Below are 22512 nucleotides of genomic sequence, written 5' to 3'. Positions count from 1 at the left end.
CACAACAGGCTAGTGTTAAGCCTAAGAAGACATTAAAGAAAATTATGATCGAGCAGAAGAAGGAGATCATCGAAAAACACAAACGAGGTGTACGTTGTTTGACTTGGTGTCCCAGTACCAGTACGCTTAGTTGACCATTGCTACGTGTGGCTAAGGGTGTTTCTGTGTTGTATAAGCAAGGGTCTCAGGCAATCGAAGAGATTGAAAAACTTTTGTGAATTTGGATTAACGGAAAGCAACTAACAGGGGACGGTGTGAGTGAGGGTATTGTCGAGAAAGCACAGCAACTTCACTCGGATTTCATCAAGAGGCAACTACATCAAGCACCATCACAAAGGTAAATACAATGACTTTATTATGCTGTACAGTTTAGTTCTTTAATTACAATACAATAGCATATTTATTATACATAAAATAAGGTATATTTTGTGTAGTTTTAAGGCTTAATTACTCGAAATGTATGTTTTGTGGGGACCTGGGAACGGATTATTCCCATTTTAATGGTTTCCTATGGGAAATTATTTTTTGGAAGATGAACTTTTACACTTTACACACACTTTCTGGGAACCAATTAAGTTCGGAAGCTGAGGTATCACTGCATCTTCATCTGTCCAAACAGACAAAGATATTTGGTGGGCTGTATAATAATGGATGCCATTTTCCTGTGTGTGTGCGTGCGTGTGTGTGTGTGTGTGTGTGTGTGTGTGTGTGTGTGTGTGTGTGTGTGTGTGTGTGTGTGTGTGTGTGTGTGTGTGCGTGCGTGTGTGTGTGTGTGTGTGTGTGTGTGTGTGTGTGTGTGTGTGTGTGTGTGTGTGTGTGTGTGTGTGTGTGTGTGTGTGTGTGTGTGTGTGTGTGTGTGTGTGTGTGTGTGTGTGTGTGTGTGTGTGTGTGTGTGTGTGTGTGTGTGTGTGTGTGTGCGCGTGTGTGTGTGTGTGTGCGTGTGTGTGTGTGTGTGTGTGTGTGTGTGCGCGCGCGCGTCACTGCTCCATGGTGTAAAAGCTTTGAGGGACAGATGGCGACTCGGGCTCAGTGTGACTTGTTCTCTCGGCTTTCTCGTTTTTTTTTTTTTTTGGCTGCAACCACAATGAATGCACCCACCCGCACAGTGTACACGCACACGTTGTCTTCTAGAGTTGTATCCGGCTTTCCCCCCATTTTTTTATCTCCTCTTCCCCCCGCAGGCTAACTGTGCCAGATAGCCTTTCGACCCTGCCTGCTGCTTCCACCTGAACTGTGCTGGAATTCAAACTCATTGTGGAGACAGAGAATATGCTCAGTAGCTTTCTTCATTCCACTTGATGTGTGACGGCCAGCCCAATCTGTTAACGATTTCAAATCATGTAGTGTTGAAAGAGGATTTATGCTCCCATCAAATGCGGGTGTTCTCACTCATAATGTCCGGTGTTTGACATGCTAGTGCAGGGGTGGGCAAACTTTTTGACTCGCGGGCCGCATTGGGTTCTAAAATTTGACAGAGGGGCCGGGCCAGGAGCATTTGGAGGGAGTGTTTGGGCCGGAAATACTCTGAACAAGTTATGTCCATAATTTATAAAATCACTTCAAATGACTTCGACTGAGCGTATTTTACAAAGATTCCACAGCATATAGCTATAGTTTACGTTTTAGGACTTGCGCTGAATATTCATGAAGTCTTGTTTTCGAGTTGATGACGATCCCCATGTGACGTCACGTTTGGACCGCCCCTGACCGAGAAAGCGACATACAATGCATTTTGGGTACTTTGTTTGGTCTGAAAACTTCGTGTTGATCCGTGTTGATGGTGAAATTAGAAAGAAAACACATAAATAACGCCATGGTGAATCGTTGTGTGTTGCACCAAGACAACTATTTGATATTCGCTGACACAAATTCCCAGCTGACAAATCAGCCCATTTCCAACGGAGCTTGGGCGCAATCTTCTGCATTTCTGGGTGCTACAATTGCTGTCATTGATGGCTCGAATTGATATGGGAGGACTCCTTGAATCAATTGCAAACATTTATGCTTTCCTCTTTAGAACTATTTGAATCATATTCATAACTAGATGAGTAACAAGAAAACATCTTCTCCGAATCTGAAGCCATTGTTTTGATTCTCGATCAAAGGCAAGACGTCTTGGCGTGACGTCACGAACAGGGGGGTGGGACCTTCTGAAACTGACCATTTCCGGATTCATTTGAAGTCATTTTTATTTGTGTTCTTCATTTAACTAAAAATATCAGCCTGCCTGATTTGGGTATTTTAGATGCTATAAAACGTTTTTCTGATGTCAGTGGGAAACAAAAACAAAAAATGGTGCCGGTGCCTTTAAATGTAGTATGTACAAACCTCATAGCACAGTAAGAACACTACAACCCAATTTATTAACTGTCTTTCAAATGTGAAAAATATCCCTGATCAGTTAATAAATTTGTCTCAAGGAATATGGCGTTTACATACTATTTCGCAGATACTTGGAGGAGGAAATGGAAATAGATTAAAATAACATGCACTGTGATTTATCAAGATTGCGTCTGTTTTTAATAAGTTTCCATCGAAGGGGCAAAGTTAAAGAAATCCACATTTATTGAAAAATGGAATCACTTTCAAAATTCAAAACATATTATTACACAACGAAATATTCAAGCTCAATAATACCTACTTGTGTTAAATTCCGCCAAATCATAGATGGTTTGTCCTGACCGCGCGCTCAACAAACTCCTCACTGACGCCCTCGCCTACACGCACAAACAAAACACGTGTACCGTCGCCGAGCACACAAACATAGACTACCTGCAGTTGAAATTTGCATTCTCGGCACGGCAGCCAATCAGAAGCCTGCTTCTTTCTTCCGGACTTTCGCAAGCGTTATAAAGTCGTGCAATTGCATGTCATTTTCCAAAATAGATGCACAGAACCTCAGCCCAGAAGAAAGATTCAAAAGAAGCTAACAACATATGTGACGCTAAAAAACGTAAATTCACATTAAACCGTGACTGTAATGTGTACGTGAGACTTATGAAAGGGGCTTAGTGGCTCGTAGGAAGCAATGCAAACGTTGCATTGTGCACCGCAATGACAATCGACTACTGCAGCAAAATCTACGGCCATGCACATTTACCGTAAATTAAGCAAGGTAGCATTTGTAGTAGGTGCATTCTTGATTAAAAAAAAAAAACTTTATACTTTGTTACAATGTTTTTTAATGTGATTAGTTGTCTCTTTGTGCTTCAAGTTGTGAAAATTGGGACAGTCAACTTTTCAGTTATCTGCCCTGTTGTTCGCTAACTTTTTGTCATGAGTTTTAGACACTGTTTGTACTATAATTTGGGCAAGTTCGGCGGGCCGGATTAAAAAGCCTAACGGGCCGTATGTGGCCCGCGGGCCGTAGTTTGCCCATGCCTGTGCTAGTGTTTCAGCTTCACATTATGGTTCGATTTTTGGCTCCAGCCTTTCTGTGTGGAATTTGCATCTTCTCCTTGTACCTGTGTGGGTTTTCTCTGTGTGCTCTGGTTTCCTCCCACATTCCAAAAACACTGGTGGCAGGTGAATGGAACACTATAAATTGTGCCGAGGTGTGAGTGTAACCGGTTGTGCGTCGAGGCGCGCCATGCGATTGTCTGGCTATAATGAAATTAAGCAAAATACCCTTTTCAAGGTGAACAGAGGACACAAATTGCAATTAATTATGAGCAATCATGTGAAAACCAGAGTGATGCCTTTTAATTGTTTTTCAGCTCGATTGATGACACAATAACACTCAAATTAATCAAAAGAGCTTTGCCTTTAGAAAGCTTATTTATCTACCGCGCTGTGAGGCATGGTTTTATTAAGCGATACACTTTGATTCATTTATTTAGCCACATGAGACTGGCGTCGTATTAGAGGAAAAAAAACAATTTGTGAGATTCAATGCAAAAATACAGCAGACAGTGTTGTTATATGAATGTTTATCTTGTGTTATCTCAACTTGTTATCCCTGACTGTAGTAATCAGCTGATAATTATTCCCCGACTCCAAATAAATTAAATCAATGATGGGTTAAAAATAGGAAATGCGTGCCATGTAAATGTTACCCTATTGATCTTGGAGTGGATTGAGACAGCTGGATGATGAGAAAATGGCCGTATCTCTTACTGAAATTTATGATCGCCTCTCCAACGCTTGTTCATCTTTGCTTTCTCTCCAAGTTATAAACAAATACAAATAAAAGTCGAGCACAATCCATCCTGGCACCTGATCATGGAAATCGAACTCATCATTCCTTCCTCCCAGAGTCGTATACATTTCACAGAAGCGTTGCTTTAGTGCATTTCCGTTGACATTGTAACAAGCAGTGGATTAGCAGCTAGCATTTGTGCCTCATTCTTCCAAAAAGAGGCCTCAAGCTAGTCATTGGTATTACCAGTTAGTTAACTGTAAAATTAATATAATAATACACCACATCTTGAATCAAACTGTATAACTTTGCCTTGAGAGTTTTGAAAGGCGCTTAGACATAAAATGTATTATTATTATGAAGACCTGCTAGCTTAATGCTAAGACACAATGCAAAATGCCATTGATGGTAATGCGTAGCATGGGTGTAATGTTGTAACCTTTTAAGTGACAGATATTTTAGCTAAAGCAACAAATGTCCACATATAATATTCGCTAAAGCTGCCCAAAATTTGCTGAATTGTGTTCAATTTTCTTTTTTTGTTTGTTTGTTTTTTTTTGTGTGTTTTCTGTTTCAGCTCCATCGTACAATCGTTGGGATGTTCGATCTCGTATTATTATTTTTTTTGACAGAAAAATCTTCTTTTGACCATGTTGCAATTATTTTGTCTCTTGATGTGCCTTACAGATAAAACTGCTTGTATTTGTTTTCTATTTAGTCAGTGATATGGATCAACACACAGGCGACTCCATCACACAATGTAAATCACCTGGCTCCAGTAGGCAAAAACAAAAAAAAAAGAAACATCAAACAGTTTATGTGTTCCTGCAGTCATTGTGGTAGAAATGTTCTTGGCAAACACCATATCATTATCCCAGAATGACAGCCGCATAGGAACAATCCAGAGACGTATCACCTCATTAACTCAAATCCAAATGTAGCAGGCATTTAATTGCCATATTGGTGTTGGTATGTTTTGCACCTCCCCTTTCAAAACTATTTGCCTCTGAATTTATTACAGTTAGGCCGAGTCTAATGGAGGTGTTTGTCTTTGCAAAGCGATCCCCGCCAGCTTGCCAATGCCTGGCGGCTAATGAGCGCCTGGGTCATGGCTCTCCTCTCCATTGAAGTGGGAGGGGGATAAAAGATGACAAACGGAAGAAGAATGGTCGGTCCGGTGGTGGTGGATATGAATGCAGTCTGCGAAGTTGCTTCTGTTTGTTAATAATGCGGAGTCGTGTGGCTGCTTTATAGGTGTTGGTGGTCATTCTGTGAAGACTTGCTTTGATTTAGAGGAAAATAATACCAGCAACAGCACCAGTTAGCAATGAATGTGGTGGCTTTTGGTCTAAATTGCAGTGGTATTTTTCCATCAAATTTTCCATTTATTTGTAATGTATAACTAAGAAATACGTCTGGTGCGCTAACTCATAATATGGCTCGAGGTGAACAACTGCAGCGGCTTTTTATCATTATATCGAATGTGCGGTTCATGAACTTGTCATGTTGATTATGAGACTGAGAAATGCCAACACAGTGGACAAGTTAAGATTGATCCACCAATTTCGGTCTTCAATTGAACATCTGTTCTGATCTTAAATCCAAGCAATGCAACAATGCAATCTACCGGCCAGTTCATTCTTCATGCCTTCTGGCTGGACTGGAGTTGACAAATGTAAAATATTTACGACAGTAATTAACTCATTCACTGCCTTCACCAATTTATTCGGGAATTAAAAATACCACAGAGTGCCATTCCCAAGTTAGTTTTGATTTTTCTTGCTTGGGTGCAAATACACTGGCTAATAATAATAATAATAATAATAATAATAATAATAATAATAATAATACATTTAATTTCAAGCGCCTAACAAAGCACACAACAATCAAACCATAAGTAAAATGATAAATAATAAAATAGCAGATTGAACTAGACAGTGAAAGCAATTTTGAAAAGATGGGTTTTGAGGTGGTATTTGAAAATAGGGACTGGCTAGATCTTTGGCAATGTTTTTCCCTTCCAAAAGGGGGAAACATTTCACTTTTTTTCCATGTTGTTGTTTTGTTCCAGCTTCATCTGTTGTTAAAGCGCAATATAAACCAATATGTATGTACAGTGAACCCTCATTCTGCACGGGAGATACGTTCAAAAAATAGCCCGCGATATGTGAAAGTACAAAGTAGTAAAAAAACATCTTATTATTATTATTTTTTTACAATGCAAAACTGTAAATAATGCAGAATGAAACAAAAAATAAAACCTCTTTTTTAATAGTTTAAAGAACAGTGTTGTAAGACAATGTTTTGCTGCTGTGCCTATTCGTCCTGACTCTGCTGCAATCTAGCGGCTTTTTCTAATGGAATCTTTCTCCGAGAGAAGAACATTATCGGTAAACGTTGGCACTTTCTTTTTTTTAATGGAGAATAGAGAACAGCTCCATGAGCTGTCAAAGCCAGTGTGTTTGATTTTATTGTACTTTGTTTGCAGTGTTGTTTGCGGTGTTGTTTCATTTACTTTGTTTGTTTTCACATTTGCAGGCCATTAATTTAAAAAAAAAAAAATCCCTGAAAAAAAAATCCACGATGCACTGAAGCCGCGATAAGTGAACCGCGAAATAGCGAGGGATCACTGTATTGCATTTTATTTTGGACAGCCACCTTCATTTCAAGCTCATATAACCAGACCCATCCAGACCCATATAATTTAGGAATTGTTTTTTTTTTTCTGATGAAAGAATAGGGTCTAAGGTTTCTTATGCTGCATTGAATTTTTATGTCGTCCTAAAACTCAATATTCTGTGGATCCTGCTATTCGAGTGGCAATGACAAAAAACATGGTACTGGAGTGGACACATTTCTGCACGTCTGGCAGTGAATGAGTTAAGTTAGAAACACAAACCCCATTAAACCCCCTTACCGCCCCAAAAATCAGAATCAGAATCAGAATCATCTTTATTGCCAAGTATGTAGAACACACAAGGAATTTGTTTCCGGTAGAACACGCTGCACTAGTATCGTTGTCAAAAAAACTGCTAAGTGCCATTTTGCCTACTGTTGAAAGACTTCAAAGAGTTAATGGCTTGGGGGAAGAAGCTGTTTAAATGTCTGCTGGATTTGGTGCGCATGGATCGGTAGCGCCTGCCTGAGGGGAGTAGCTGGAAAAGGTGGTGGGCAGGGTGCGGAGGGTCCAGTAGGATTTTCCGCGCCCTAGTTTGGATTCTTGCAGTGTGCAAGTCCTCGAGAGTGGGTAGGGCGGTGCCAATGATTTTTTTTCCGCCGTCCTAACTGTCCGTTGAAGTCGGATTTTGTCCATTTTTGTGGCGGCCCCGAACCAAACGGTGATGGAAGAACACAGGATGGATTCGATGACAAAAAAAAAACGAAACAAAACAAAAATGCTTATTTTCAGGGTGATGGAACCGATTAATTGTATCTCAATTCATTTCAATGGGAAATTATGCTTTTATATAAATGAAGTAACAAGCCTGGTCCCTGCACAAATTAAAGTTGTCCGTAAAGATACCATTGCAAATCTAAAATGTCCCTCCCTGACATGATGTTTTTCTCTAACTTGTAAGAGAGAAACGTGAGGTCTTCTTTGGAAAGGTCGGCATGTGCAACCATCTCAAAACAGACCTGCAAGGGCGTGCTCGTCCTCCCGCCTCCTGTATGTGCCTGGATCACCCCTGACAATTGACATGTCAATACTCTTGGAATAATTTAAAATGCTTTCTCATGAAGATCCAGCAGCCTGGCGAAAGATTTCGCCCTTGTGACAAAACAATGAATGCAGTTTGGAATCTGTGTCATTGATTTTCCACTCAATAATAACAACGACATTCAATAACTGGACATGTCCTTTTTTCCTCACTCCATTTCCCCTGCGTCACTACCTGTGGTAGATCCCACAAACACGCTTTTAAAAAAGGCTTTAAATCATTCTGCCTGTCTACTTTGCTTCTCCAAGTTAACTCTGCTAAAATGCTGTGCTCCCTGCCTCAGCAATACTTATAATTCACAGTGTCAATTTTGACACGTCCTCAGTGGCCAACCAGCTTGTAATATACTCGCCCCCGAGCTTTATACTGAGCCGTCTGCATCGAGTGGCTTGTCAGGAGTACGGTGTGGACACGAATGATGACAAACATGACTTGGAATCGTGTGATCAAGCAGAGCTGCTTGGATGGTCGCGTTTTACCTCCACGATTGATTGCGTAGAGTATGTCGAGGAGTCTGTCAAATGTTCTAGACATTATCTGGAATTTTCTGCATGTTTTTATTCTTTGTATTTTAGGTTGATACAGTGTTTGGCCGGCATTGATGGTCATACTTTACCTATTTCACAGAGGTGTTGCCACATTTCACCATTCACCCCAACCCAAAAATCATGTACTCTTTGAACATTTTCAACTGATGAACAAATGAAAATGGTGTGAACAACATCGGGGTGTGGATCCCAGGGTGCAGTTCGGAGTGCTTGAAGAGCTGTAAGCAGCTTAAACAGTCCGTGATGTTGTCATCGGCTCTCAGCTGAGCTCCCAAAATAACTGGCAAAGCAAAGCGGGGCCAGCCAGCCAGACACAGTCAGCCAACACACAGACGAGACCCAAAACTGACTGGCTTAGATTTGATCCACGATTGCTGATTGGACATACCTAAAAAGACAAATTAAAATGTACATAGTGGTAGCTCTACATATGAAATTAAATGGTTTTGGAAGAAATTTTAAAACTAGAACAATTTGTATGTAGAGACACATTTTTCATATAAAGGCCCAAATCCTTTCAAACCCCCACCTCCCCACCCAACCCCCAACTCGGACACAATTGTTTTCTGAAGCATAAAATTCACCAAAATATGTAACAAATACATGTTACACTTGGATTATTGCTCAATAAATGAGTTGTGCGTAATGTCAAAAAATAGTCATAGAATAAAATGATGGTCATTTAATTTAACATTTTGTAAATAACCTATCAAAGGACATTTGCTTTTGTTACCCTTGAACAATCCTTAAAACGGTTCGAGGCAAAACATCTGCATGGTGAGTGATCTCCTACTAGTGAACACTTTTTATAGGCAATTACATTTCATTTTTGGGAAACTACTGGAACGCCTCATGGCTCAAGGGACGAATATCAAGAATCATCCATCCATCCATCCAGACTTGGCTTGCTACAGACTTGGCTTGTGTTTAGGGAAATCTGAGCTGTGAGTAGCAGCACATACTGTATTTTTACCGATCTTGAAATTTATTTCATAACAAGAGGCAACAATTTTCTTGTTGAGGCATTTCGTAACTTTAAATTTTCACATGAAGAGACCTTTGTAAGTTGAGGTTCCACTGTACTGCGTATTTTTCCTTCAAGTGGGCCATGTTCTGTGTAATGTTTCAGTTCCAAAATCACCTGGCTGCTGATTTTTGGAAGTCGCTCCCAAGCTGGTAAGAGGCATGGGAGGTCACAATGAACACCTCTTTAAACATTCCAATTAGGCTGTGCATCACAATAGGAGGGCCTCCCCATTTATGGCTGAGAAAGGTCTCCTCAATTCCCCTCTTTTCTCCCATCTAAGTCATAATGAAGGATAAGTGTAACGGGACCAATATAAAACCTAGACATTTTCTGTAATGTGTTATAATGGCACAAAATACTTAATGTGTTTTTTATTATGTCCTCCATTATCAAAGAGTGGAACAAAATGTCGTAATCTTTTCCCTACTTCATTTTTGAAACCCATTTTTTTTAATCATGGAAAAAATAACACTGCAATGTAAAATAACAAAAAAGTGGCTAACCTTTTAGCACGAGTCCCTCCTCCTTTCTCCTTGTCGGTGTTTTGATTTTTTGGTTTGACTGAAAAGGCGCAAATTGTATTTTTTTTCTTTCATTGTTTTTGTTTTATTTTTATATTTTATTTTTCTTTTTTTTCTTTTTTCTTTTATTTTGTTTTTAATGTTAACTGTTGCTGCAATATTGCGATCTTTCTGGTTCTTCACTTTTGTTTCGATTTCACCCTGGAATGGACAAAGTCAAAACTGATTTACTTACCCCCACTTAACTTTTTTACTCCTCTCTTCAAAAAAGAATAAATGACACGGTGTATCATACATATACACAGACAATGGTGGCATTCCAGAGGCGACTGCCACTTCCTTAACCCTCATCAGCCGTAATGCTATTGGTTATGTAAGAAAGTCATCACTGTGTAGCGTGTGAGTTATACGTAAAGGTCGGATGGGTCTGACCGAGGAAGCCTCATTTATAAGGTCTAGCTGCATGAGTCGCTGCATTATTTATAATCCATGACACCAGGTTGCAGTGGAGAAGTGTTGTAATGGTTACTGGAATAGCAAAACCAGCTTTGCTTGCTTTCCCCGCTTGAGTTGTGATTTTCTCTAAATTTACGAGTGGGAAGTATCACAATACAAATGCTGTGTTACTGTACACAATCAGATTTTTTATATTGTTTTTATTCATATTTCATTTCTGAATACCTTTTAGTTTTATTCCGTCCTTTTGAAAATAGTACAGTAAAGTGTCGTTATATCGATATCGGATATATCGATAGTCCCGGTTATATCGATGCTATTTCTATGCACGCACGGAGAAAATTACATGCAAACAGGGTCGGATATATCGATAGTCCCGGTTATATCGATATTTTTTCGGACTCCCTTGAATATCGGTATAACGAGACTTTACTGTATTTGAATGTAGGGCAGTGGTCTCAAACTCATTTTACCCGGGGACCGCTGGAGGCAGAGTCTGGGTGAGGTTGGGCCGCATCAGGATTTCCATAAAAATCACAGATAAAACATTCCAATGTTCTCGAAATCTTTATTATTAACACACAAAAAAATGAATTAAATGAATAAATGGAAAAATGAATAAAAAATAAATTAACCAGTAATAAATAAATAAAATAATTATAATGATCATAAGGCAGATACAGACGACAGAAAAAAACACAGGAAAACTAATTATTTTAATACAGTTTCAAATGTCTGTATTCACAGTTCTTTAACCTTTAACTTTCTTAAAGAAAATATTGAACATGAACTGTCCTAAACATGGCTTGTCTTGCCTACTTGTTCAGCTCCACACACGTTTCATTCATATCAATCATGCGGGCCGCACTAACAATCTTTCATATCAAGGCGGGCCGTGAAATATTCTTTCGGGGGCCACATTTGGCCCCCGGGCTGCGAGTTTGAGACCACCGATGTAGGGTGTTTCAACTCCTTTGTCAAATAAGATGTTAACTTTCCCAAACTGCAGATGTTCTTATAATGTGAAAAAAAAAAACGTAAAGAGAAATGTAGTGAGATTTTGGTTGAGTGAAATCTTGGCAAGAGTTTTCCCCACAAATGGCCTTAATCAATAGCAATTCTGGTAAATGCATTGTTTCCTAGCCTAAAAGGCACCATCTTCTACAGTGAAATAAAATCACTGTTTTATCTAAATAACACATTAGAGTATGCATTTTTTTTTCACATTTTAGCCTAGTGAACCTTTTTGAAACACTTTTGATACATTTGAACATTTTGAGAGAAAGTACGAAGGCTTGAACTATCACTTGCTAGCTTATTTGTACTAGCTTGCTTGTACAGTACACTTTTTGCTACCTATGATAAAACCAATGTTTTCCTTACTGGGACAGAACTCATTGTAGAGTATCCCACATGAACCTTACTCAACCATATCTATGAATTACTGCTTTTCCAAGGTTGCTATCATATCATCAGCTAACAGAGTCCCACTGACCCATAGTAAACCTCCACCTGCCTCAGCCTGACATCAATTCCACCTGTCAGCCTCCTGCTTGTGGTCAGCTGTTACATTGCGACAAGCACTTTCATTCGAGGCTTTGATTGCTTGCGAAGCTGTCATCAAGCGCTCGGCCTTGGAGTAGCATGTTCACAGTCCCGCTGCTTCATGGGTCCAAGTGCTCGTTGACAAGCAAGGTCGAGGGGCTTGAAGGCATGCGGAAGTGGGGGAGAAGGTTGCTGGTCGGGGGTGATTATGTGCTGAATGGCTCTGAAATGTTCGCCTTCCGTTTTGGCCGTGGCGCATCGGCTGCAGGGGCCTGAGTTGTCGCAATGTGACAGGTGGCAGAAGCAGGAAAAATATTGTCGTTTGGGATGCACAGTTAGGAGGGTTTATTTTGGTGGTAGTGTTGTTGTTTATTTTGTATTTTTTTAAACATGGTCTCACAAATTCGGTCGTCATTTTGGCATTCAAACAATAATTGCTGCTGTGGATCACCCCAGGTGTGATAAGCCTTGCGACATGATTGCAGATGCTACACTCCCTGCGTGTGTTTGCATGCTGTCGCATCACGGCGCGGCAAGCATCTTGGGTTTATTCTTAGCACGGCTTCATCTCAGCTGAATGGGACATCTGGCCTTGTGGCCGTGCCAGTGCTAACATACGGAAACAATGTTGCAGCTCCAGTGTTTTTCTTCAGAGTCCACTACTAGCGGTACAGGACGAGGAGTCTCATAACCGCAAAATATTGGTGTGTCTGCATGTTAGTGGTGAATATCACCACTTTTAAAATGGGCGGCAATACATTTTTTAAATTGACAAAATCTGGATGAGTTGGAACATTATGAGATGTAGCATATTAACAAGTGTTTAGATTTCATGGTTTGCAAATTTATTTTCTCAGTGCTTTAAATGTATTGCGAATAATACAAAGTGTAACAAGCGATTGAGTTGACACTTCACTGCAACACCTACCGCTGAAATATTGAACATGCACATTCTGTAGCGGGCGGCATGATGAACGACTGTGTAATCACGTCGGCCTCACAGTGCAGAGCGTTCGTTCTGTGTGGACTCAACACTGATCTGGTATCGAATGCAGCGCCGCTGCCCTGTAGCGTTTGCATGTTCTCCCCGTGTCTGTGTGGGTTTTCTTCGAATGTTCTGGTTGCCTCCCGCATTCCAAAACATGCACAACAGGTTAATGGGACACTCTAAATTGTCCCCGGGGGTGATACGAAGCGCGAAAGGTCATTTTTATATGTGTAGCCTGCGATTGGCTTGCCACTGGTTTGGGATGTTGCCTTCTTAATGGCCGAATACAGGCTCAAGTGACCGTGAATAAGTTGGCAATTATTTCTCTTTCAGAGTAGCAGCCATTTTGTATCCGTGACTTGTAGCCTGAAATTTCCTTCCCCTAACCCCAAACTTTTTGGAGACTTGGATGCTGCATGCATAAAAACAAACAGCTAACTTTCAATGCAACGCGGCTTGACGCAAACGACCTCCGACGTTAATCACTGGGTGAGGCCCACTTAGCGGCAAGCTGACAGCACAGACATGAGGTCGGACAACAAGATCATGTAGCAATTAATGCAGGATTGCTATAATTGTTCTCTATTAAACATTTATCGAGCGGCACACTCGCTGCCGGTGTCACTCGTGGTAAAATCACCTCGTTTAGCTAATGTTGTGATGCCGTTGTTTGTAGGCGTTGTCACAGTGATTATCGGCGATGCAGCGCAGGCAGTTCAGTCCTTTGTGCCTCAGCCGCGTGGCGCAAGCAAACACAAACAAGACGCGGCAGCTATTGTAATCTCCCCGTGCAGATGCGGAAGGATGCTTGAAATCGTAGAGCTGATCAGTGATTCCCAGTCACATTAGCATGACATTTCACAAAGTCATTATGGGACATGTTTGAGCATTTTGACTGCTCTTTCCAGGGCTGCAGAATATGGTAATCCATTTTTTTATGAAGCAGCATAGGACATGGGGGCAAAAACTGTATTTTCTGACAAAAAAGTGGGAAAAACGGGCTATTTGGTGAAAATGTGTCACCATTTGACATTTTGATATGGTGACACTGGAAACTATGAAACAACAAAAACAAGAGAGAGAAAGTTCCTGTTTGGAAAAATCACAACTCACAGCTGTCAAATTAAGATATGCTCTGTGACTAATGTAGACTCAATGTATAAGAATTTCTTTTTTTAGCATTGTTGAAAATTTGCATCCTGTGAGTCTAAAGGGTTAACTTTTCCAACCATGGTGACACACTGACCACACTAGTGTCTACCAACATGACACAGCCATTTTGCGATACAATGCAAAAAATGTAGCTAGACAAAAATTGGGATACTCTTTGTTTTCATGTCAGAGGATTTGATAAAATTCCTTGTTAGTATATGTGCATAAAAAAGTGTGTGTGTGTTGTTTATGTGTATGTGTGTGGAAATATATGTATATATATGTGTATATATGTATATGTGTGTGTGTGTGTGTGTGTGTGTATATATATATATATATATATATATATATATATATATATATATATACACAGTAAAGTCTCGTTATATCGATATCGGATATATCGATAGTCCCGGTTATATCGATATTTTTTCGGACTCCCTTGAATATCGATATAACGAGACTTTACTGTATGTATATATATATATATATATATATATATATATATATATATATATATATATATATATATATATATATATATATATATATTGTGTGTGTGTGTGTGTGTGTGTGCATAATTGTGTATATGTGTGTCTGGACATGTCCAAACCATCTCAGTCTGGCCTCTCTGACTTTCTCTCCAAAGCCTCTAATATGAGTTGTCCCTCTAATGTACTCATTCCTGATCCTATCCAACCTGGTCACTCCCAAAGAAAACCTCAACATCTTCAGCTCTGCTACCTCCAGCTCTGCTTCCTGTCTTATGTCCTGTCCTATCATGATCAAGTGTGATGTACCTACATTTATCTGACTTTTACGTTGCTATTTTTTCCCACCGTGATGCATGCGACAAGCTGAGGTTTATTTTTATCCAACTCGTTGAAAGAAAAGGAAAAAATAGACAATACGTAGATGGAAAAAGAGTAAGAGAGAAGATATTTCCTTTTAGATGTTCTGTTTGAGTGTCGCGCAAGTACGTTTAAATGAATCCATGTTTAGCGCCGGGATTGCCAAAAATAGGCTGTTTGCTGTCACCTCCATCACCCAGATAAAGATGATAACTTCCCGGATCTTCATGTTCTTCTGAATGAGGAGCTGCTAATCATGGATTTCAGTCTTTTGTCACGTTTAGACTTCAACACATATGTAGCCGAAAAGCAAGGTCTGCAATGATCACATAATTTATCCGACACTATTAGTCTTTCATTGAAAGGTTTTAACCACCAATGGTTCGTTGGTGTTGTCAAAGACAGACATTCGTGTGCATCAAGATAATTGGCGTTGAGCGGAGAGACGCTCAGGTTGTCATGAGGAGAAAACAGGTGGCTGGAAAAGCAATCAACGCTTCATCATTACCCCCATCATATTGTTTTTAAATTAATCTGGTACATTCTTTCATATAATGCGTTTTTTATAATGTTGCCCGTATTTAATTCCTCATTTATTTACATCTCAATGTTGGAAAATCCAAAAGTTGATCATTGATCCAATCTGACCAGAAACCTGAGCCAAGTATGACACATTGACCCACTAAACTACCTTGCATTTTGAGATATTTCCCAGCATTAAATGCAACGTCATGGTATCTTTGCAGGAAATTCTGAATTCAAAAAATGTTATGAATTGACATCATTTGGGAATATGAAAAGGAAAAAGCTTTTCTTTTTTGGAATACATTTGCCATGCCACTTCATTTCAAATTTCTATTATGTTTGTCTTTTTATGTTAATGTCTTAATCCCGCTGTCATGATTGCACCATTTTTGGTGAAGAAATGTAAAGCTATATGAATCAAAATGTATTGTATGGTATTGTAAAAAAAGGCAGTATTTCGCTCCTGATTTAAGAGCAAGTCCTCTAACAATCGGGACACCCATGGCTTCTCTTGAACGCCCCCCACACGCGGCTACGGGAGAGAATTACGCTGAGATGTGAATGTATTCATGGCACAAAGCGTGTTAGCCTGTGGAAAAAAATCCTTAAATTTACTGTCGTTGGTTATGTTTTATGCTTGAAATCGTGGAGTGGGGGGGGGGGCATCATTTAGTCTGTTTGCTTCATGCTTCACGTTTGTCACCATGTTTGTCAAATCGCTTTTAACTGCGATTTTGATCACATCCACAGTTTTTTTTTTCATGTCACACACTTTTGTCTCCTCCGAGCGAGCTTTTGTGTGATATTTTACATTTCAATCCCACACCACTTCCATCACCCACCAGGTTCATAGACTGATGGCATACTGTACATCTCTGACTCATCAAGTGATGCGTGTGTATGTGTGTGTGGTTGCGTACATGTAGACTACAGCCGGATTGAGCTCTCTCCAAGGCCTCTCTCACTGTTGCTAGATCAATACATGAACTCCCTATACGTCCATCATGACAGTTTCACGTAACAAGCAGGCCCTATTATTAATTGCTGTACGCACACCTCCACTGTGTACAACAAAACACACCTACGTGACATCCACCATATCAATCTGCCAAGGCGCTGATGATGGAATTCACACTGCGACAGCCCATCAGGGCTCAAAATTTCCCTCATTACTGTGGCAGCCTTGTGACATCCCATCATGGCCCCTTGCGCTGTCCAATAAATGACCAGCCCTCTTGTGAAATCGGCAGACTGTCAATTACAGAGGCGAGTCATTGGATTTTTTTTTAATAATCTTTCTTTGTCTGGCTGTCAATGTCTTTGGCAGCACAATTCGTTTTTTGATGCAGATTGATGACTTGAGCACAATGGAGATTGATGAAACGTGACACTTAATTGTGATGACTGATTTAGTGTCTTTGAAACGTGCATCTAAAAGCTATATCTGTTTGGGATCAGAGGATAATATCAGACATTCTGAATATAATTGGAAATAATTTTCAGTGATCATTGTAAATGCGTGTCAATATGGACACAAGCAAACATATGAGATTTTGAGGCGTGACGCGACAAAATCACTAAAACTGTTATCGACAGGACCCAGTTAGATTTTCATGCACAGACAAGTCTTTGTCACAGCTTATTTGTGTCACCAAAGATCAAAGGCCATCTGATGTTTGCAGATGACATTGTGATCTGTAGCGAGAACAGGGAACAGGTGGCGGAGAAACTAGAGCTGTGGAGATATGCCCTGGAAAGGGGAGGAATGAAGATCAGTCGCAGCAAGACGGAATATATGTGTGTGTGAATGTGAGGGATCCAAGTGCAACAGTGATGCTACAGGGGGAAGAGATAAAGAAGGTGGATGATTTTAAGTACTTGGGGTCAACTGTCCAGAGCAATGGAGAGTGTGGAAAAGAGGCGAAGAAGCGTGTCCAGGCAGGCTGGAGCGGCTGGAGAAAAATGTTTGGTGTGATGTGTGATTGAAGGGTTTCAGCTCGGATGAAAGGAAAAGGGTATAAAACAGTGGTCAGACCAGCCATGATGTTTGGACTGGAGATGGTGCCGCTGAAGAAAAGACAGGAAGCAGAGCTGGAGGTAGCAGAGCTGAAGATGTTGAGGTTTTCTTTGGGAGTGACCAGGATCAGGAATGAGTACATTAGAGGGACAACTCATATTAGAGGCTTTGGAGAGAAAGTCAGAGAGGCCAGACTGAGATGGTTTGGACATGTCCAGAGGAGAGAGAGTGACTATATCGGGAGAAGGATGCTGAGCCTAGAACTGCCAGGCAGGAGACTGAGAGGAAGACCGAAGAGGACGTTTATGGATGTGGTCAAAGAGGACATGAAGGTAGCTGGTATGAGAGAAGAGGATGCACAAAACCGGAATAGATGGAGGACATTGATTCGCTGTGGCGACCCCTGAGGGGAAAAGCCGAAAGGAAAAGAAGAAGATTGGTGTCACCAAAGAGAGTGACTGCATATGAAAATAAATAAATAAATACAGATTAAGACTTCGACACAGTACACTAATCAAAAACACACTTTTACTTTTCTTCTTGTCAGCAGGATGTCACCCAACCAGAACATTGTCAGACTTTCTCACGATGAGCCACAAGACAGCATACATCTATGCTCCTACTCTGGTAAAGCACGTGAGCCACTCAGAGAGGCGCATTTATTGTGATTCTAATTACGCCCGTTCTGCCTGCTATTTGTCAAGAGTTTGACGGATGCATTCCCGCTGCTTAGAAGCTACGACTTGAGTAAATCGAGCAGATCGCGCTGTCATAAATTGAAACGCGTTCCCGTGCTGCTGGCGGGGCTCCTCTTGATAGCACACGTACGTCCTTGAACTCCGAAGCAGGTATCGCTAGCGGGAGGTTTGAACTCGCAGTGCCCTCAACCACACTTGTCTACACACAATCAAGCTTGCTTGGACAAGGCAGCAAAAGATGGTTATTGCATATCACCTGGTTTATGCTCCAAGTAGTAAATATTGCCTTGCACCCATCACATCGAAGGTACGTTGCCCATAAATAACACCGGGAGAGGCCTTCTCTGTCAAACGGGAACGTTTAAATAAATGAGCCAGTAACCCTAGCGAGATACAACGCAACCCCGATTCTTCTCTTTGGTCTCAGCTCATCCTTTCAGAGAAATTTATATCTGTCACAGGTGCAAGGACATGTATTGCAGTCTGCTGAATTTCCAGAAAAGCAACGCGGGTGCCTGTAGATCATGGATTATAATGAACCCTGGTGACGGCTCACTCCAAAGTGCTTGATCTGATAGACAGTGAGACCCCAGGCCCTCCTGTGCCATCCATCAAGCAGCTTTTAAATTGCAATATGTGGTCTTTATTAAGGCCGTGGCAAACATCAAAGAAGACTGGCTGTAAAAAAAATGCCACCATCCTTAGTCTTTTGTTTGTTGTTATGAGACCAACCCATCAGTGGCAGAGAAACTCAAATTCACATTTATTTGAATTAAACTCTTTGCCTTTGGGAATATAGGAACACAGATGGTTCGGTCCTGCATGTAGTGACCACATTTATATAACAAAGAAGTTGTGGGTTTAAATCTTAGCGCACACACATTCCATATTAGAGTTTGTCTGAAGTTAGGTTATAGGGGAATCAGCCACTACAGGGAAAATGTGGCTTCTCTTTCCCCAGTCACTTCATCTAGCTCTACTGAGAGAGTACATAGAAATGCCTAACTGTGTTGAGAAACTCCACCATGTGCTGGGTCTTCCCCAGGGCTTCTTCGTGGTAGGTTTTGCTTGAAAACCTCACGATGGTTTTTTTTTTGTGGCATCCTAAACCAGATGCCCAAGCCACCTCTTCTGGTTCCTGCCGATGAGATTCTTTCCCTATCTCGAAGGGAGAACTATGAAACCAATGGAGAATGACAGCCGGTTGTCCTGTTGCAAGAGAAATCAACTTAAGCAGGACAGCTCATAAATCTCCTTCCCAAGCCATTTCATCCAACCTTTCTGGGAGGATCATGGGGTGTTCCCAGGACAAATGAAAAATTGTCCACCCTGTTCAGAGTCTTCTCCATTGCCTCCTTCTGGCGGGTTCTCTATGCAGGGGTCCAGGAGGCATCCAAAACCAAATGCCCATGCCACCTTTTCTGGTTCTTTCCGATGCCCCTTCTCAGATAACCAAGCTTCGCTAAGGCAGAACTATGATACCCATGAAGAATGTCAGCCATTTGTCCTGCGGTCGGGTTGTAAGAGAAATCAATTTGTGCAGGAAAGCTTAGACATATGCTTCCCAAGCCATTTCATTTCCGGTGAGTTATCTGTGCAGGTGTTGAAGAGGCATCCAAAACCAGAAGCCCAAGACACTTCTTCTGGCTATTCTCAATGCCTCTTTCCCATGACACATAGAGCTCCGCTGATCTCTCAGAGCATACCAGTTGGCATGGTAGGGAGGAATTTGATATGATATCGTATAGGTGAAACATTTCTCTGAGCCTTCATTTTCCATAGGTGTGAATGGGGTATGTGCTCTTCAACTGGCCAGTGACCAGTTCAAAGATTGCCTTGGCCAAAGTTAGTTGTCAGGGCCCCAACTCACCTTCTACTAAAAAGAGAAAAATGGACGGAGAGAGACAGAAATGCATGGTTACAATGAAATATAGTTGAGGCAGAAGATGTTGGCTGACCTCCAATTTGTTCCTCGGCATAAAATGTGTTTTTTTTTTATTAACTCAACACTACGACATTTCAGTAGGCTTAATTTACCATTGTTGTCATCGTGGCCAGATTGCAGCCAAGACCGACTTGTGCAGTGCTAATTACCTGCTCTGTAGTTTCATATTGCAAGATCCATGATTGCAATTCAAGCTCTAAATTTTGATAAAACCTTTAAGATACTTTCCATTGTCCATTACAATTCAAGCTAATGAGATTCAAGCAAACCTCTACCAGGGGAGAATTTTTTTTCTGCATGTCTACTGAGCTTTTTATGGCCCCCGTGGTAGTGTGATTCTTGTTTCTCACACGATTGCATTTGATTTTTTTTTCAATCAATCTGTGAGACGTGTGAGGGTTACTTCACCTTGATGGATGGTCATGGCCTTGCCCCCGCCACCTCGTCCCCACGGGGACTCAGATGCAGCTGAGTGGGGTCAAAATTATGGAAGCAATGATCACATTCGCTGTCATTCCTCAGCTCCATTAAAGTTTTAGTAGTTGTAGATTTTTTGTGTGCAGGGGCTTGTCTATGGGCTTTCTCTTGACCTTCCACTGGTGCAGAAATGTCACTAACCTATTAAGAAGCCTGTAGGAGGAATAAGGGATACGGATAATTAATTGTCCCCTGGCATATAATTGATTACGTGATCAAATGTTTCTGCCTGTGAAACCCGGATTATCTCGCTTTATTAGTGTTGGTTTTATGTGTTCGTAGCCTATTATCAAGATGCTGTTGTCGAGCAAAGACCGGGCTCCGGGATAGGGGACCTGTCATGGAGGATTGGAGATTTTATGAGGGATTTTTTCCCCCTTTTCTTTCTAAAATTACTCATCAGTAATTTGTTGACATCATAATTAATAAATCAAATGGAAGTCGATTTTGTGCCAGAGTTGCTTTTAATTGGGCCTTCCTTTCTTTTCACCATGCTGGTAAAAAAAAAAACAATTTTTATATACTTTGGACGTGTGAATGAATGCTCTACGGGGGTACCTCCGGAGTAAAAGTTGCCGTTTTAACACCTCATTTGTTTGACACACAGCTAGGTGGACTCTACTCAGAAAAAGCTGTTCATTTGTTTTTATAACATAATGTGAGTTCTTTTATTTTATGTGTAGTTTGACAGAAACATTCATCGTGAGTGCCAAGAAATAGCCTCTCTCTTCTTTTATGGGAGAATTGTACAACCAAAATGCTGCTTGTTGAAAAGCGAGTTAATTTTACTTGAATTAAAAAAAAAGATCTATGTCATGAACAAATTCGAATTTGGGTGTCTCCTATGTCAAAGCACACATGCTGCAAATGAAGTGCGGCATTGATGTTTTCTTGTGGTGATTCTGAAATTCCTCGGTTGTCGTTTCCTTTCAGAGAGAGGGGCACTTAAGTCCATTAGGGGAAGCGAGGACCACATTTATTTGTCCTGATTTTGTTAGTTGCTAATCCCCCCAACAGCTAGAAAGTGGGTCAGTGACTGGCGCCAAGCTGTGCCCGTGCCCACAAGAGAACAGATGCAACACACACACACACACACACACACACACACACACACACACACACACACACTTGCAGGGCTTTTCGCAGGATCCTAGAAGAGGATTAGACACATTCGTTCACACTAAGTGCTGAGCATCACTCAGGGTTAGCATGACGTCATATGTGCCCCACCCTTTGCCTGGCGTGATTCGGGGGTCCCGTGCATGCCTGCACACTTGCTTGGCTGCTTGCGTGGAAATATGGGGATACCTGTGACTTTATGACTTGACCATCCAAACTGCACGCTTGCCTAACAGCTTGTTGCAACTGTTGTTGTACTCCGTATTCGCAGCCTGCCAAAACATGAATAGTCAGGAGTCAGCTATTCTGTTTTCCTTTCTGGTTAAATTTAGATGTGTGCCTTTTTTTTTAAACAATGAGACAGTGAGTTTACTATCCTTCTCTGTGACCCAATTTTTATTTTATTGCTTTTACTTTTACTCCAATTACTTTGGAAATGTTAACCCTTCAAATCCCAGTTTATTTGCAAAACAACCCCAAATTAAATGTTTTAAGTGCCATATTTTCCGGTGTGTAAGACACGCCAGAGTATAAGATGCACCCCCAAGAAATAAACTATTTTCCAAAATGCTAATTATAGAACTTTTCCAATTATAAGGCACACCACATTATAAGTAGCGGCTGGGCTTACGCATGACTTCTTCTACAGGGGGAAATGGAGTCGGAAGCTGCTGAGAGTAGTTGCCAGACCTGTTACTTCACATATAAGGTGAACCTGCATATAAGGCACAGGGTCATCTTTTGAAGAAAATTAATTATTTTGGGTGCAACTTATATGGCGGAAAA

The 22512-nt window shown here is 40.9% G+C and overlaps 1 protein-coding gene across 2 annotated transcripts in view; it reads left to right on the top strand.

Annotated features, from left to right (window-relative positions):
• fgf13a (fibroblast growth factor 13a) overlaps positions 1 to 22512 on the top strand; it is a 101590-nt gene that overhangs the window by 17692 nt on the left and 61386 nt on the right. The gene's annotated exons all lie outside the window — the stretch shown is intronic.

The sequence above is a fragment of the Hippocampus bargibanti genome, linkage group LG02 (assembly GCF_051943395.1).
Source record: "Hippocampus bargibanti isolate YZ-2025 linkage group LG02, ASM5194339v1, whole genome shotgun sequence".
NCBI classification, from domain to species: domain Eukaryota; kingdom Metazoa; phylum Chordata; class Actinopteri; order Syngnathiformes; family Syngnathidae; genus Hippocampus; species Hippocampus bargibanti.
The sequence above is the reverse complement of the archived record's forward strand: the minus strand, read 5'-3'. Positions and strand labels throughout refer to the sequence as shown.